The 16,996-nt window shown below is 44.1% G+C and overlaps 1 non-coding gene across 1 annotated transcript; it reads right to left on the bottom strand.

Annotated features, from left to right (window-relative positions):
• Positions 1-1,712: 1,712 nt before the first annotated feature.
• Positions 1,713-1,816, bottom strand: LOC145343594 (U6 spliceosomal RNA). The gene has a single exon (XR_013886748.1). It is a non-coding gene; the product is annotated as a U6 spliceosomal RNA (small nuclear RNA).
• Between the last annotated feature and the right edge of the window lie 15,180 nt (positions 1,817-16,996).

Consider the following 16,996-nt stretch of genomic DNA (forward strand, 5'->3'; position numbering starts at 1 on the left):
TTTGAAGCAATGCCCCCCAGGGTTGTAGTTAGGATCTCTTCTTTGCCTCCCGTCCTATATCTCAAAAATATAAAGCTCCTCAGTAATATCTGCTGAAAACACTTGGTCATGTTTCATGTGTTTGCTGATGACACCTAGGTCTATCTCAGAACCACCTCTCCTGATGCCTCCAATGTCTTAAACTACTCTGACATCAACCATAGAATCCTTACAGTTCAGAAGAAGGCCATTCGGCCCATCGAGTCTGCACTGACCACAATCCCTGCCAAACTCCATACCCATAACCCCACATATTTACCCTTCTAATCCCCCTGACACTAAGGGGCAATTTTGCATTGCCAATCCATCTAACCCGCACACCCTTGGAGTATGGGAGGTTAACCGAAGCACCTGGAGGAAACCCACGCAGACATGGGGAGAATGTGCAGACTCCGCACAGTGATCCGAGCTAGGAATCAAAACCGGGTCCCTGGTGCTGTGAGGCAATAGTGTTAAACTCTGTGCCACTGAGCTGCCCCCGCTGTGCCACCGTGCTGCCCAAAGAAATGGACAAGGAGAAGTTTCTTGCAATTAAATCCTGGTAAGACCACTGGTCCTCATCAAAAACTTTGTACTGCTGCCAATGACTCTATTCTTCTCCCTGGCAAATGTTGGAGGCTGTATCAGACTGTTTAGAGCTTGGAGATCATATTTGACTCCAAGGAGGGCTTCTGACTAAACATCTGTACTTTCAGAAACATTACCTCTTCCAACTGCTGCAACATCACCCAACTCAGCGTGTGCTCAACTGCAGCTGAAACTTTCATCCAGGTCTTTTGTTAATTAACTATTTTAATGCTTTACTGATTGGTAATTCTGAGTGTAATAGAAGATATGCAAAACTCTGCTGTGTGTGCCCTAACTCGCTGTAATTCTTGTTTATCCATCACTCCTGTGTTTGCTGATGTCAACTGGTTCTGGATTAAACAATGACTTGATTGCAAAATTTTCACCCTTGCTTTCAAGGAGAAACACCTATCTATTTTAATCCCACCTTCCAGCACTTGGTCCATAGCCTTGTGTGCTGTGGCATTGCAAGCGCTTATCTAAATGTTTCTTAAATGTTTTCAGGATTTTGACCTCTACCACTCTTGCAGGCAGTGAGTTCCAGATTCCCACGATCTTCTGGGTGAAAGCTTTTCCTCAAATCTTCTCTTAAATCTCCTGCCCCTTCCCTTAAATCTATGCCCCCTTGTTGTTGACCCCCTCAGAGAATCATAGAAACATGACAGTGCAGAAGGAGGCCATTCGGCCCATTGAATCTGCACCAAGTACAATCCCACCCAGGCCCTATCCCCGTAACCCCACATGTTTACCTTGCTCATCCCCTGACACTCGGATCAACTTAGCATGGCCAAATCAACCCGCGCAACTTTGGACAGTGGAGGAAACCAGAGCACATGGAGGAAACCCATGCAGATACAGAGAGAATGTGCAAACTCCACATAGACAGTGGCTCGAAGCCGGAATTGAACCCGGATCCCTCGCACTGTGAGGCAGCAACGCTAACCACTGTGTCGCCCCTAAAAATCCAGGGGTCATCAGGGATTTGAACCTGGGACCTCTCGCATTCTAATGCTACCCTAAGCAAGAATCATACCCCTCGACCAGCGAGCCAAGGGGAAACATTTCTTTCAATCTACCCTATCTATATTGCTCATGATTTTGTGCAGAAAAATATGGAACGCTTCACAGAATTGCATGTCGTTCTTGTGCAGAGGGCCATGCTGATCTCCTCTGCGTCACTCTCCTGCTGGAAATACTCAGCCAATCTGGCAGCAGAAGTGGACAGAGAAGCAGAGTTAACATTTCAAGTTGAGTACAGCTTTCCTTCAGTACCCTTCAGAAGTGGCCGTTCAAAGTGGTTTAGTGTGACATAGCTTTCTGCGAAGGGGAAAAGGATGGATTGGGAATATGTAAACAAACAAACCGTATTTAAAATGTGCAGATCAATAGATGGACTAAAAGCGTGCAAGTAGATAAACCTAGAAAAAAGGGCCAATAGCTTTTATGTTTCATAAGGGAGCTCGTGGTTTGTGCTGAAGTAACTGGCCCATCAATCCTGAGGCCCAGATGAATGATCAGGGAACATGGTTCAAGTCCCACAGAGTTAGCTGGTGGAACTTGAATTCAATGAATAAGTCTGTATTTTAAAGGCAATGGAACTCACTGATTGCGGTTTACCAATGCCCTTCAAAGAAGGAAATCTGCCATCCTCATATGGTCTGGCCGATATGTAACTCTAGACCCGCAGCTATGTCACTGATTCTGAAATGGCCCAGCAAGCCACTCAGTTCAGGGGCAATTAGGGACGGGCAATAAATGCTGGCCCAGCCAGGAATGCCCACATTCCACCAGAAAAATTAAAAAAAAACCAAATTCTTCCATAATCTCCCTGCGCTGTGTCACTGCGGCACAATGGCTCGCACTGCTGCCTCACAACACCAGGGACATGGGTTTGATTCCCAGCTTGGATCACTGTCTGTTCGGAGTCTGCACGTGCACCCCGTGTCTGCATGGGTTTCCTTCGGGTGGTCTGATTTCCTCCCACATCTGAGAGATGTGCAGACTAGATAAACTGGTCATGCTAAATACTCCCTCAGTGTACCCAAACAGGTGCCAGAGTATGGCAACTAGGGAATTTTCACAGTAACTTCATTGCAGTGTTAATATAAGCCCCCTTGTTGCACCAATAATTACATTTAAAACTCTAAACGTGAAAAAAACTCTCCATCATATGTACAATCCCCTGAATTCCTCCAATTATGTCCTCACTTTGCATTGAAGGAACATATTTATTAAGTACTATATTTGTTGGACGCATGAAGAGTTCTCACTTTTGATCTGTCAGCCTCTTTGCTATCTTTTGTGCTCTGTCATGTTTCACTGCTCTTTTTCCAGTCCATTTTGGAATGATCATTACCCTTCTCGAATTTTAAATTGTGTCGGAAGACATGTGACTGAGAAGTTACAGCCCATCCTTTCTGTTGGTTGACTTGCTGTGTATTTTCAGCACTTTCTGTTTGTATTTCCTGATTTTTTGTTGCCTGCATATTTCTCACTAAACCAGCACCGCTGGTCCATTTGGCAAGGTGTCTCCCGTTTAACAACTAGCGTCACAAAACTTTTACCCCTCAGAAATTCCAGGGAAAAAACTTTGGTTGGGCCACATTTAGAGTACTGTGTGCAGTTTTGGTCACCACACTACCAGAAGGATGTGGAAGCTTTGGAGAGAGTGCAAAGAATGTGGCCTGGTCTCAAGGGTGTCGGCTATGAGGAGAGGTTGAATAAACCAGGATTGTTTTCACTGGAAAGACGGAGGCTGAGGGGAGATCCAATAGAGGTTCACAAAATTATGGGAGGCGTAGACAGGGTGGATAGTCAGAGGCTTTTTCCCAGGGTGAAAGTGTCAATTACAAGGGGGCACAAGTTGAAGGTGAGAGGGGAAAGTTTCAAGATGCGTGGGGGAGGTTTTTCCACACTGAGAATGATAGGTGTCTGGAAAACACTGCCAGAGAAGGTGGTGGATGGCATCTGGATGGGTACATGAATAGGGAGGTAATAGAGGGATACGGACTGAGTAAGGACGCAAGGTTTTTTTTCAGTTTAGTTAGGGCACAATGATTGGCATGGGCTTGGAAGGTCGAAGGGCCTATTCCTGTGCTGTACTTTTCTTTGTTCATAAAATCATTCTATGTACACCATTTTCCCACTGAACACTGGAGTGGTTCGAGGAGTCATCCCAGTACCACCATGTCCTGAGGGAAACAAAGGATGAGTAATGAATGTGCCTTTACCTGATCTCCTGCAACCAAGTAGAATCAAATATCTTGCATGATCTTGATTGCTAATTCCATGATTTAACACTATTCCAACTTCAATTATTTAAAAATGCACTATAGAAAGCATTCATTCCTGATGTATCATGGCTTGGCATGACTCCTGCACTGACCAGGATTGCAAGAAACTACAAAGGGTTGCGAACGAAGCCCAGTCCATCACTCAACCCAGCCTCCCACCCATTGATTTGGTCTATACTTTCCGACACCTCAAAAAAGCAGTCAGCATAATTAAGGATCCCATGCACCCCGGACATACTTTCTAACACCTTCTTCCTCCTGGGAAAAAGATACTAATATCTGAATACCAACCAATTCAAGAACAGCTTCTTCTCTGCTGCCATTGAACGTTTGAACCACACATTAAGCTGATCTTTCTCTGCACCCTAGCTGTGACTGTAACACTAAACTCTTGACCCTCTCCTTCCTTTCTCCCCTATGAAGGGGATTGAATATAAAAGTAGGGAGGTCTTGCTGCAGCTGTATAGGGCATTGGTGAGGCCGCAGCTGGAGTACTGTGTGCAGTTTTGGGCGCCGCACCTGCGCAAAGATATTTTGGCCTTGGAGGGAGTGCAGAGGAGGTTTACTAGGCTGATACCGGAGTTGAGGGGGTTGAGCTATGAGGAGAGGCTGAATAAACTAGGCTTGTACTTGTTAAAGTTTAGAAGAATGAGGGGAGATCTCATTGACACTTATAAGATGATGAATGGGATGGATAGGATAGAGGTGGAGAGACTCTTCCCGCTCAAAAAAGACAGTAGGACTAGGGGGCACAGCCTCAAGATAAAGGGGGGGGGCGGTTTAGAACGGAGTTGAGGAGGAACTTCTTCACTCAAAGGGTGGTGAATCTCTGGAATTCTCTGCCCGTTGAAGTGGTGGAGGCTGCCTCGCTAAATATTTTTAAGACGCGGGTTGATGGGTTTTTGATAAGAGAGGGGATTAAGGGTTATGGGGAGAAAGCGGAAAAGTGGAACTGAGCAGCGACAGATCAGCCATGATCTTATTGAATGGCGGGGCAGGCTCGAAGGGTTAGATGGCCTACTCCTGCTCCTATTTCTTATTTCTTATGTACTTTATGAATGGTATGCTTTGTCAGTGTAGCGTACAAGAAACTATACTTTTCAATGTATCCCATGACGTGACAACAATAAATCAAATCAGAATTTTAAAATACTGCAAATGTGGAGATTAGGAGGAAATTTTGGGAAGTTACAGGCACGAAAACGGAAGTACAAAGACTGATGAGAGAGAGATGAAATAATAAGACAGCATGTAGTTGAGGAAGTAATGAAATGTTCCCCTTGCTATTTCTCAATTAAGAACTGCAAAGCTCCTAACTGTCGAGCTGTTCCCCAATGTAGTTTTGTGATGTAAACAAGCTTTAAGCCATTGTCCAAATACTCCCACAGGACAGTGTGCTCATTTAAAATATTAACAAACACTCAGATATTCCAAGACAGTGGATAGTCTCAAAGCATCCAACACTTATAATTTATCATGGTGTGACTGTATTGTTATAATATTCTAGCACTCAAAAACCTACCGCATGAATGTTAATTCATCAGGTGCCTGAAAATTCCTTTTGATCCATTACACCACAATGCTTGAAAAATACATAATTGTTTTCACTTAAAGATTGGAGTGCTTTGAGTAAATAATACTGAGGGTTCCGAGAGAGTGCATGAGGAGAAACTGTTCCCAGTGGAAGAAAGATTGGAAACCAGAGGGCATAGATTTATGGTAATTGGCAAAGAATCTATGAAACATGAGAAAACGTGGTTACATGGTAAGGGTTTAGGAATTAGAATGTGCTGCCTAAGAGCATGGTGGAGGCAGGTTCAATGGAGGCATTCAAGAAAGCATTAGATGATTATCTGAAAAACAAATGTGTTACGTAGAAAAGGCAGGGGAAGTGGCAGAAGGAGAATTGCTCCTCCAAAGGGTTGGCAAAGATACAACAGTCCAAATGGACTTTTTCTCTGTTGCAAGCATTCTATGACTCTCTGAATACTCACCCTGTATCTTCTGTATCCTTTAATAGTGCAGTCAGGGTGTACTTGGTTCTCATGGCAGTAAAATTTTGGATGTACTCCCATTTGTGGAAGGTAGAAGATAGAATCAGAGAAACCCGATAATGCAGAAGGAGGCCATATAGCCCATTGAGTTTGCACCAACAACAATCCCACCCAGGCTCAATCCCTGTAACTCCACATATTTACCCCACGAATCCCTCTAACCTACACATCCCAAGACAGTAGAAGGAAATTTAGTATGGCCAGTCAACCTAACCTACACATTTTTGGACTGTGGGAGGAAATCAGAGCACCTGGAGGAAACCCTCGAAGACACGGAGAGAATGTGCAAACTCCACACCAACAGTGACCCAAGCCGGGAATCAAACCCAACCCTGGAGCTGTGTGGCAGCACTGCTAAACACTATGCCACCGTGCCACCCAAGATGGGAAATGGAAGGCTAGCCATTGAAATTGAAATAGTTAAATCTGAAAATTAAAAGCAAAACATTGATGAGAGTTTCATTGACAGACATATGAAAGGAGAATTGGAGATGAGAGAGATAATGGCCAGAATTTTACCAACCTGCCCGCCACAAGACTCAGAGCGGGCAAGGACCAAAGTAAGAGAAGGTCAGTTGACCTTGGGCGGGACTTTACAGTTTTAGGATGAGCAAGGCCGTAAAACCCCACCCAACTAATGTAATGGAGCGAAAGTGGGATTGAAGTTCAGGTCAGAGTCAAGTAGACAGCCAAGGCTGCAAACAGTCCAGTTCAACTGGTACAGCAGGCAGACAAAGGGATGGATTCAGTTGCGAGAGAATGGAGTCTGCAACAGGCTTTGGTTTTGAGGAAATATCAGCTCATTGAGGATCACGTGTCCAACATCAACCTGACAGCACAGGGATAGTGGACAAGGTCAAGTTAAGTGTTGTGGGATACTTTGGTGTGAGTAGCATATATGTGAAAACTGATGTTTCACTTATGCATGGTGCTGCTGAAGTACTACATGTCGACAAAATGGAAGGTTGCCATCGATAGGTCCTTGGGGAACTTCAGATGTAGAACATAAGAACATAAGAAATAGGAGCAGGAATAGGCCATCCAGCCCTTCGAGCCTGCCCCGCCATTCAATAAGATCATGGCTGATCTGTCGCTGCTCAGTTCCACTTTCCCGCCCTCTCCCCATAACCCTTAATCCCCTCTCCTATCAAAAACCCATCAACCCGCGTCTTAAAAATATTTAGCGAGGTAGCCTCCACCACTTCAACGGGCAGAGAATTCCAGAGATTCACCACCCTTTGAGTGAAGAAGTTCCTCCTCAACTCCGTTCTAAACCGCCCCCCTTTTATCTTGAGGCTGTGCCCCCTAGTCCTATTGTCTTTTTTGAGCGGGAAGAGTCTTTGCACCTCTATCCTATCCATCCCATTCATCATCTTATACGTCTCAATGAGATCTCCTCTCATTCTTCTAAACTCTAACGAGTACAAGCCCAGTTTATTCAGCCTCTCCCCATAGCTCAACCCCCTCAACTCCGGTATCAGCCTAGTAAACCTCCTCTGCACTCCCTCTACTAGAAGTAGGGACATGAGATGTTGCAAGAGATTCACTAGTTAAGCCTAGATAGGTAGGAGCAAAATCAGTTGAAGACAATCGGCCTCAGACAACAGAGAGGCGATGGAGAAGGATAATGTGGTCATTGCGACAAATGCTGCAGGCATGTTGAAACATGCATGGATGGATGGTGCAGCATCGTCATGACCACAGAGGGTGCAACTTGCGACGATAACACCAAACACAAATGTTGCTAGAAAAGTGGTAGCCATGATGTGGAAATGCCGGTGTTGGACTGGGATAGGCACACAAAGAAGTTTCACAACACCTGGTTATTTGGTGGCACAAGCTTTCAGAGTGCTGTCCCTTCATCAGGTGAATAGAGGATTGGGTTTCACAAACAGGGTATATGTAGACACAGACTCAATTTACAAGCTAATGGTTAGAATGGGTGGTGAATCTCTGGAATTCTCTGCCCGTTGAAGTGGTGGAGGCTGCCTCGCTAAATATTTTTAAGAAGTGGGTTGATGGGTTTTTGATAAGAGAAGGGATTAAGGGTTATGGGGAGAGGGCGGGAAAGTGGAACTGAGCCACGACAGATCAGCCATGATCTTATTGAATGGCGGGGCAGGCTCGAAGGGCCAGATGGCCTACTCCTGCTCCTATTTCTTATGTTCTTATGTTCTTATGTTCTTAACAGCTAATCAAGTCTTTACAGGAACAGACAATGCAAGTGGAGGGAGGGTTAAGTACAGGTTAAAGAGGTGTGAATTGTCTTGAGCCAGAACAGTTAGTCTATTTAAGTCACGGGCAGATAGGTTTTTGACAGACAAGGGAATTAAGGGTTATGGGGAGAAAGCGGGAAAGTGGAATTGATCCACTTCAGATCAGCCATGATCTTATTCAATGGCAGGACAGGCTCGAGGGGCTAGATGGCCTACTCCTGCTCCTATTTCTTATGTTCTTATGTTCTATTAGTTCCAGAACTGTTGGACTTCAGTGCGAATCGCCCCCACCCCCTGGGTTTTTAATAAGATTCACAATTGAGACCACTGCAGTGCACGGAGTGGGGAGATTCAGGTGAGAGGTTGAGCTGACAAAATAGCTGGGATCTAGAATATCTTTCCCACCAATTCAGCGCTTATGGGAGAATCACTCAATCAAAATAATCCTTCGACACCACAGAGTCAGATGAGGCTAAACTTTGCAATTTATTAAGGAGGAATCATAGATTGTTGAACTCATTTCCTTCATCATAGAATCCCTACAGTGAGGAGGGAGGCCATTTGGCCCAATGAGACTGTACCAACTCTTCAGTAGAGCAACTTATCCATGCCCTATCCCCATAACCACACACGTTTATCCTGCTAATCCCTCTAACCTAGAATCATAGAATCTCAACAGTGCATAAAGAAGCCAGTTGGCCCATCAAGCCTGCACCAACAATATTCTGACCCTGGCCCTATCCCCAAAACCCCTGACACTAAGGGTCAATTTAGCATGGCCAATCCACCTAACATCTTCGGAGTGTGGGAGGAAACCAGAGTGCCCAGAGGAAACACGCAGACGTGGAGAGAATGTGCAAATTCCACACAGACAGAGACTTGAGGCTGGAATTGAACCCGGGTCCCTGGCGCTGTGACGCATCGGTACTGTTCACTGTGCCACTTAGACATATTGGGACGCCAAGGGGCAAGTTAGCACGGTCAACCCCCCTAACGTGCACATCGTTTGACTATGGGAGGAAACCGAAGCAGTCAGAGGAAACCCATGCAGCCACAGGGGGACTCCGAACAGTCACGCAAGGCTGGAATTCAACCCAGGTCCCTGGTGCTGCGAGGCAGCAGTGTTAACCACTGTGCCACTGTACTCCCATAAAACCTATTTTTCTCTTGTGGATCTGGTTCTACTGTGTTGTATTCTTGTATATTCTGTAATAACTGACTCGAGCTTCTTTGGTAGACTGCTGTCTGTATTCCATCAGAGCTTGACATTCAATGACGTCGCGGAGAACTAACATTTACTGTGCAAAGCCTGCTCCTAATGATGCCCTTTTGGCTGTTAAATAAAAACAAGTCTCAAATAGTTGCCCTTTTGATAAGCTTTGCACAGGAAACATCTGGTTCATTGGTATTCATTTATCACAGCCCTCGACTGAAAAGATGAATAAAAACCCAAGAAGTCGAAGTGAACGATTACAGTGTCCTCTGGCTACAGTAATAAGATGGAGCAGAGAAAATATAACAGTTAAGTAACATAGGCTATAAAGAAGCAAGTAATAATGTGGCTCAATGGTGTGCACTGGCAAATTAATGTACAATGACACAGGGTAATAATACACACACACAGACATGCGTAAATGTTAGTGACAAATGCAGAATTCCAGGTTCAGCCAGTGGGACAAAGACAGGACCGGAAAGTGGGTCACTTTGGACTGTTGTTTCTTACTGCTTAATGATCAAATCTGATAGCAATGTGACCAGCTCAGGTGAGGATTAACTTGAAGCGTGTTTTTGAGTGAGTGTGCATCGGGCTTCCAAAGAGGAGAAAAGCGGCTATTAAACAGGAGATAAAAAGGCCCTAAAAAAAAGTCCTTCAGAAAATGTGTAAGCAATATAATGAAATGAATTGCTTCATTGTCAGTTTAATTCCCTTCAGCAGAACAAAACTGCTGAATGACAGCTGGAGGACATCACAGGTGCCAATTACATTAACTTGCATCATGTGAATATCACATCTTGCCGACGAGGCATTGCAAGGGAATGTTGTCTTTTTTCCATCAGAAGTTTCAAACACCAGGTTAAAGTCCAACAGGTTTATTTGGAAACACAAGCTTTCAAAATACTGCTCCTTCATCAGGTGAGTCACCTGATGAAGGAGCAGTGCTCCGAAAGCTCGTGATTCCAAATAAACCTGTTGGACTTTAACCTCGTGTTTGAGACTTCTTACTGTGTCTACCCAGTCTAATGCCGGCATCTCCGCACCATCTTTTTTAGTAATGTAAACTTAATGGGATCAGAATTGGGGATACGCATGGTTTTGGGTGCTGGGGTGGAAATGACTTTTCCCCAGCTCATGGGTGGCATGGTAGTACAGTGGTTAGCACTGCTGCCTCACAGCGCCAGGGACCTGGGTTCAATTCTGGTATCAGGTGATCCTGTGTGAAGTCTGCACATTCTCTCCATGTTTTCATGGGATTCCTTTGGGTGCTCCAGTTTCCTCTCACAGTCCAAAAGTTGTGCGGTTTAGGTTGCTTGGCCATACTCAATTGATCCTTACTGTCACGGGGATTAGCAGATTAAATACATGGGGTCACAGGGATAGGGCCTGGGTGGGATTGTTGCCGGTGCAGATTCAGTGGGCCTGGTTTGGGTCACTGTCTGTGCAGAGTCTGCACGTTCTCCCTGTGTCTGTGTGGGTTTCCTCCGGGTGCTCCGGTTTCCTCCCACAGCCTGAAAGACATGCTGGTTATGTGCATCGGCTATGCTAAATTCTCCCTCAGTGTACCCGAACGGGTCTGGAGTATGGCAACTTGGGGATTTTCACAGTAACTTCATTGCAGTGTTAATGTAAACTGACTTGTGACACTAATCAATAAACTTAAAATGGCCTCCTTCTGCACTACAGGGATTCTCTGATAAATTTGACTGATCCTGCCATTGGATCGAATGACTCCTGCCCTGCTTTCCCATTTTCCATGCTGCCTGAGGTCTCCGGGCATAGCAAGTGGCAGTCTGCTCCTCTTAAAGTTTCCATGACTATTAGATGGAAAGCTACATCAGCTGAAACCATGGCATCGCAAGATTGAAAAGATACCTCAGCAAGCAAAGGCGACAGCCCTTTGCATTAGTGACTCTACACTGGCGGCAAGAGTTACCCGACTAAAGTCTGTAGTCACCCACACAGATGTTGGTACTACAAAGGCCTGAAGCAGTGCCATGGAACCTAGAATCCTGACAGTGCAAAAGGAGGCCATTTGGCCCATCGAGTCTGCACTGACTCTCTGAAACAGCATCTTATCCAGGCCTACCTCCACCGATTCCCCACTCCCCCCACCCTATTCCTGTAATCCTGTCCATTTACCATGGCTAATTCCCCAAACGTACACATCTTTGGAAACCAAAACATAATATGCATTTCCTTACTCCCAAGAACTAAACAGATGAGATACAAAAGACACTCCAACTCTTTCCAATCTCAGCATTTCCAGGGACCATGCAATGCCCAGCAAATTCCCTGACATACCTTCTTTCTTTAATCTAAATTTCCATTCAGTTGGTATAACTTTCACGTTAACTTTACTGAACTCAATAAAAGCCCCTTGCAATTCAAACTCTTAGTTTATCATTAACTGTGCCTCCAATTTATTTCCCATTTGTTAGCAGTGCTGACCACTGCACTGTGGTGCATTGCTGCCTCACAGTGCCAGGGATGTAGGTTTAATTCTGGCCTCAGGTCACTGTCTGTGTGGAGTTTGCACGTTCTTCCTGTGTCTACGTGGATTTCCTTCAGGATGCTCTGTTTTCCCTCCACATTCCAAAGATGTGTGGGTTAAGTTGATTTGCCATGCTAAATTGACCCTGGTGAAAGGGAGATTAACAGAGTAACTGAGGGTTGCAGGGATAGGGCCTGGGTGGGACAGACTCGATGGACCAAACAGCCTCCTTCTACACTGATTCTATGATTCTCTCAAAGTGTGTAAAAGAACTGCCAGCAATTGCTGCACTTTATTCTACATTTATAACAGATGAGTACCCTTTCTATAAAGGCTGCTTTAATTTTTACACATTTATTTTAATCAACTTCTAAGAGAACAACATCTGTGCACTGCTTCAGACATTTACACCAGAGAGTAAAGTTAAAGTTAAAGTCCTTAAAGTCCTTAAAGTTTCTTTTATTAGTGTCACAAATAGGCTTACATTAACACTGCAATGAAGATACTGTGAAAATCCCCTGGTTACCACACTTTGGTGCTTGTTTGGATACACCGAGGGAGAATTTAACATGGCCAATGCCGAACCAGCACTTCTTTCAGACTGTGGGAGGAAACCCATTTAGACACGGGGAGAATGTGTAGACTCCGCACAGACAGTGACCCAAGTTGGGAATCGAACCCTGGGTTACGAGTGCTGTGAAGCAGCAGTGCTAACCATTGTGTGCACCACTGAGTTCTGCTTTCATAGTCAGCCCAAAAGACTCTACTAGCTACATTTTAATGGCATAAGTATGCCACATCTATCAGGACAATACAGCATTTCTATAATCCTGAGCATTGTTGTGCTATGTGCCTGCGGGATATCTGTGTAACAAAGACTTTCCTAAGATGGACACACCAGCAATGATTACTTCCAAAACACTTGATTCCTCAGCCTAAAAATCAATAGCATCAAGGTTCAGTCAGAAGCATTAAGTCATTCGTAGGGAAAACCTAACACCTTTGCACTGTCTGTACTCACTCTACAAAGTTCCACTACCAACCTGCCAGCTCTCAGTCGTCAGCGAGAGATTTAATTAATGTAAGCACAGATAACAGATGCTAATGGATACTAATGACACTTGCTGCCATTTGAAAAACTGTTCTGCCGATATCCTGCAAAAACTTATGGCCAATAGCTTCCCAGGAGAGTAACAATAAAAGATACGATCTAAACTTCAAAGTGGAGGAAATTTGTTCACGTATAAACGATAATAGGCAGAAACAGCTGTGTAATTAGCCATAAAATAATACAACCATTGTGAAGTGATGGGGACGAACAGTGGGACAGAATGGCAGGCCAATAAAGTGCCTCCAGCTGCAGGTTAATCACTTTCCTGCTTTTGCTATTCACACACAAAAACACGCTCACACCCACATTACAGGATAAACAGCCAGAGCAAAAATATTAACACTTAATAATTTCAATCTTGCAACTTTTCCTTTGTCAACACATATTATTCTCACTTTTTGTTGGTGGGGGCAGGGGGCGGTTTGGTTTCACTCAAAATGGTTGAGCCTGAGAATATTCATCCAAAATTGCAACACAGAAAAGGGCCATTCAGTCCACCACCCTTTTGTTAGTTCTTTGAAAGAGCTATCCCCAACTCATCATGGCTCATTAACATTTATTTTTCCCTATTCCAGTATTTATCCAATACCCTTTTAAAATTTACCATTGAATCTGCTGTCACCACCCTTTCAGTAAGTGCACCCTAGATCCTGCCAGGCCACTGCTTTAGAACTATTCCCATCTCCCGTCCATTGCATTTGCCAGTGAGGGTATATCTATGTTCTCTGTTTCGCAACCCTCCTGCCAGCGGAACAGTTTTTTTCTATTCAGAGCCATTTGATTGCTTATATCAAATTTCTTCTTAACCTTTTCTACTCTAAGGAGAGCACCTGCCACTAACTGTTCTCGAAACATAGAAAGTAGAAGCAGGAGTAGGCCATTCGGACCTTCAAGCCTGCTCCGCCGTTCATTATGATCATGGCTGATCATCAAATTCAACATCCTGATACCACCTTTCCCCCACGTCCCCTGATCCTGCCATTCCCACGCACCCCACCCCCCCCCCCCGCCATCCCTTGACCCCTTTAACCCCATTTACTCTTGAAATCACACAAGGTTTTGGCCTCAATTACTTCCCGGAAATGGGTGAGAAACTGACCTTGCCTGAAATCTGGCTTTCGTAAAATCGCAAGAATTGAGAAATTGGACATGATCCTGATTTCGTGGCTCTCGTGAGATTTAATGGCTCGTTCTATCCATCTATGGGCCAGGCAAACCAGTAACATCCTGTCTGATATGTGATGGTCAATGTTTGGAACTAGTTTACTTGGACAGGACCTCTGAAAAGGGTGACCAGAGGCCAGCAATGTTGTCTGACTGGTGTCCCCAAAGCCTTGGCTCTCGGCCTTCTGATCACAAACTGCAATGGATTCACATTGCTGCCTGAGGCTATGTCAAAGGAACATGCTAAAGACCACTCCTTATTTGGTTTCCGGCAATGCCGTACTTGCTTTCTTTGCTCGCCCTGGTTTCAGAGCTCCCATCAGTGGCAGACCAAAGCTAAATTGTGCCAACGGAATCTAAATTTATTTGAGGTGCAAAAATGCGACAGTGTTTAAATAAATCTAGATTCATCCAGTTTAAAACTTGGTGCCAATTTCTGTCCAAAAGAAAAATAATTATGGTCAAACTGAAAGTTACAGAACTCTTCTTTTTATACCGTGCAACAAGAATAGATGATCAGATTTGATTTATTATTTCAATACCTTTCACTGTATTCTAATACATGTGACAATAATAAATCAAATCAATGGATGAATCCTCATTCTGGCTGAAAAAAGACAGAAAAGAAAGAGAATACAGTGACTGCTGCTACCGACTCATAAATGATCAGAGTACTTTGGTGCTATTGTTCAGCTTGGTAATATTGCAGTGAGCTGTCACAAATTCAGCAAACATATTTTTGATGTTCCCACACATTCATAGATATCTCCGTCCTTTGTTGCCTTAATGGATCTCAATGGGCTTTTGGCATGACTATGCCACCCAAATATTTTTAGTCTGACATACAGCTTTTCCACCTTTCAATTAATGATGCACTTCAAAATGTGATGCCTGGTGTCAGACTCCAACCTATCCCTCCTGCCTTCATTAAGGAACAGCTTTTGATAAAGTCAAGAAAACCGGGGTATCGCTTGCCAACAAAATAATTGACTGCTCCTCAATCGGTGCACTGTTTTTGGGTGAGGCTTGAAACAAAAATTATTATATTTTTCCCCCTTATTCTTTTACTTTGTGTTGTTTAATGCACAGGCTATCTGCGTGACATTTTCTGATTTATCACAATTCATATATTATACGCACCAAAATATTCTGCTGCTGTAATGTATCTTTTAGTCTGCGACATTTTATTTAACCAGAAAGTAACTCAGAATTTTATTAAAAATCAGATCTCAATTATGTCTACATTTGTGAGGAAGTTGCATTTGGTAGCAAGGAGAGCGGAGAGAGTGGAAACATGTTGTGTGGTGACATGCCTTCACGGGAAGGAAGATCATTATTTCTTGCTTTATGCGGCTGAATCTTCTAGTCCAGAACAATCAGGTAGAGCATTAATACAACTCCCCTAAAATATAGGGCACTTAAAAAGTTGCACCTGGGATGTACAGCATGTGGGTTGAGCTATGGTGCTTTCGTGTGCGAGGAGGAGAGAAGGAAGGAAGGGACAAGGAATAGAAATCATGGTTGTGTACAGAGCCTTCCAGTTCTGAGTAGGACCATCATCAGTTTAATCTGATTTGATTTATTATTGTCACATGTATTAACATACAGTGAAAAGTATTGTTTCTTGCGTGTGATACAGGCAAAGCGGCACGGCAGCACAGCGGTTAGCGCTGCTGCTTCACAGCTCCAGGGACCTGGGTTCAATTCCTGGCTTGGGTCACTGTCTGTGTGGAGTTTGCACATTCTCCTCGTGTCTGCGTGCGTTTCCTCTGGATGCTCCGGTTTCCTCCCCCAGTCCAAAGATGTGTGGGCTAGGTTGATTGGCCGTGCTAAAATTGCCCCTTTTGTGTCCTGAGATGCATAGGTTAGAGGGATTAGTGGGTAAAGTATGCAGGGATATGGGGGTAGGGCCGGGGTGGGATTGTGGTTGGTGGAGACTCAATGGGCCGAATGGTCTCTTTCTGTACCGTAGGGATTCTAAGTTCTAAGTCAAAGCATACCATTCATAGAGAAGGAAACGAGACAGTGCAGAATTACGGTCATCGCTAGAGTGTAAAGAAAGATCAACTTAATGCAAGGTAAGTCCATTCAAAAATCTGACAATCGCAGGGAAGAAGCTGTTCTTGAGTCGGTTGGTACTGACTCAATCAAGGTGACTTGAGGACTTATCTATGGCAGATGCTAATTCATGCCACCTAGCTAATAAAATCATAGACTGGATGACAAAAAGGATAACATTCAATCCTCCAATGCCTTGGCAATCGCAAATAAATCAAAAGCATCTTCGAGACCTATTTCACCCTCCACAATTAACAACACTGAAAGATTCTATGGTTAACTACATTTAATATTTTTATTCTACCGTTTTCTATTCTCCCCGGTTTCAGGCGAGTGACCAGTTCCAGGGGGAAAAAAAAAACCTTGCTACAGGAACAGATAAAAATCTGCCTTGCGCATGACTAGGACTGGAATGAAAAACAATTTTCTAATCTCCGCAAGTTACACCTCAAGTATCAAAATCCTCCAGAAATTCACTTCAATAAGATTAATGCATGATAAAGAGTTTAGGCGCCCAAGGCAATTTTACATTTTGAATGCTGCTTCTTATGAGCAATTTCTAAAGCAACTTCTATATTCTTTAGACCCTCTTAACTAACTATACTTCAGCATTGCTGAAATCTTCATCTATTTCAAGAGTTCAAACGATCCTAGAAGCTTCCCAGTTCTCTTTCTCAATTGGCTATACAACCATAGAATCATAGAAACTCTACGGTGCAGAAAGAGGCCATTTGGCCTATCAAGTCTGCACCGACCACAATTCCACCCAGGCCCTCCCCCATAA

This window comes from Carcharhinus amblyrhynchos, chromosome 5, assembly GCF_965287045.1.
Source record: "Carcharhinus amblyrhynchos chromosome 5, sCarAmb.v2.hapA, whole genome shotgun sequence".
NCBI classification, from domain to species: domain Eukaryota; kingdom Metazoa; phylum Chordata; class Chondrichthyes; order Carcharhiniformes; family Carcharhinidae; genus Carcharhinus; species Carcharhinus amblyrhynchos.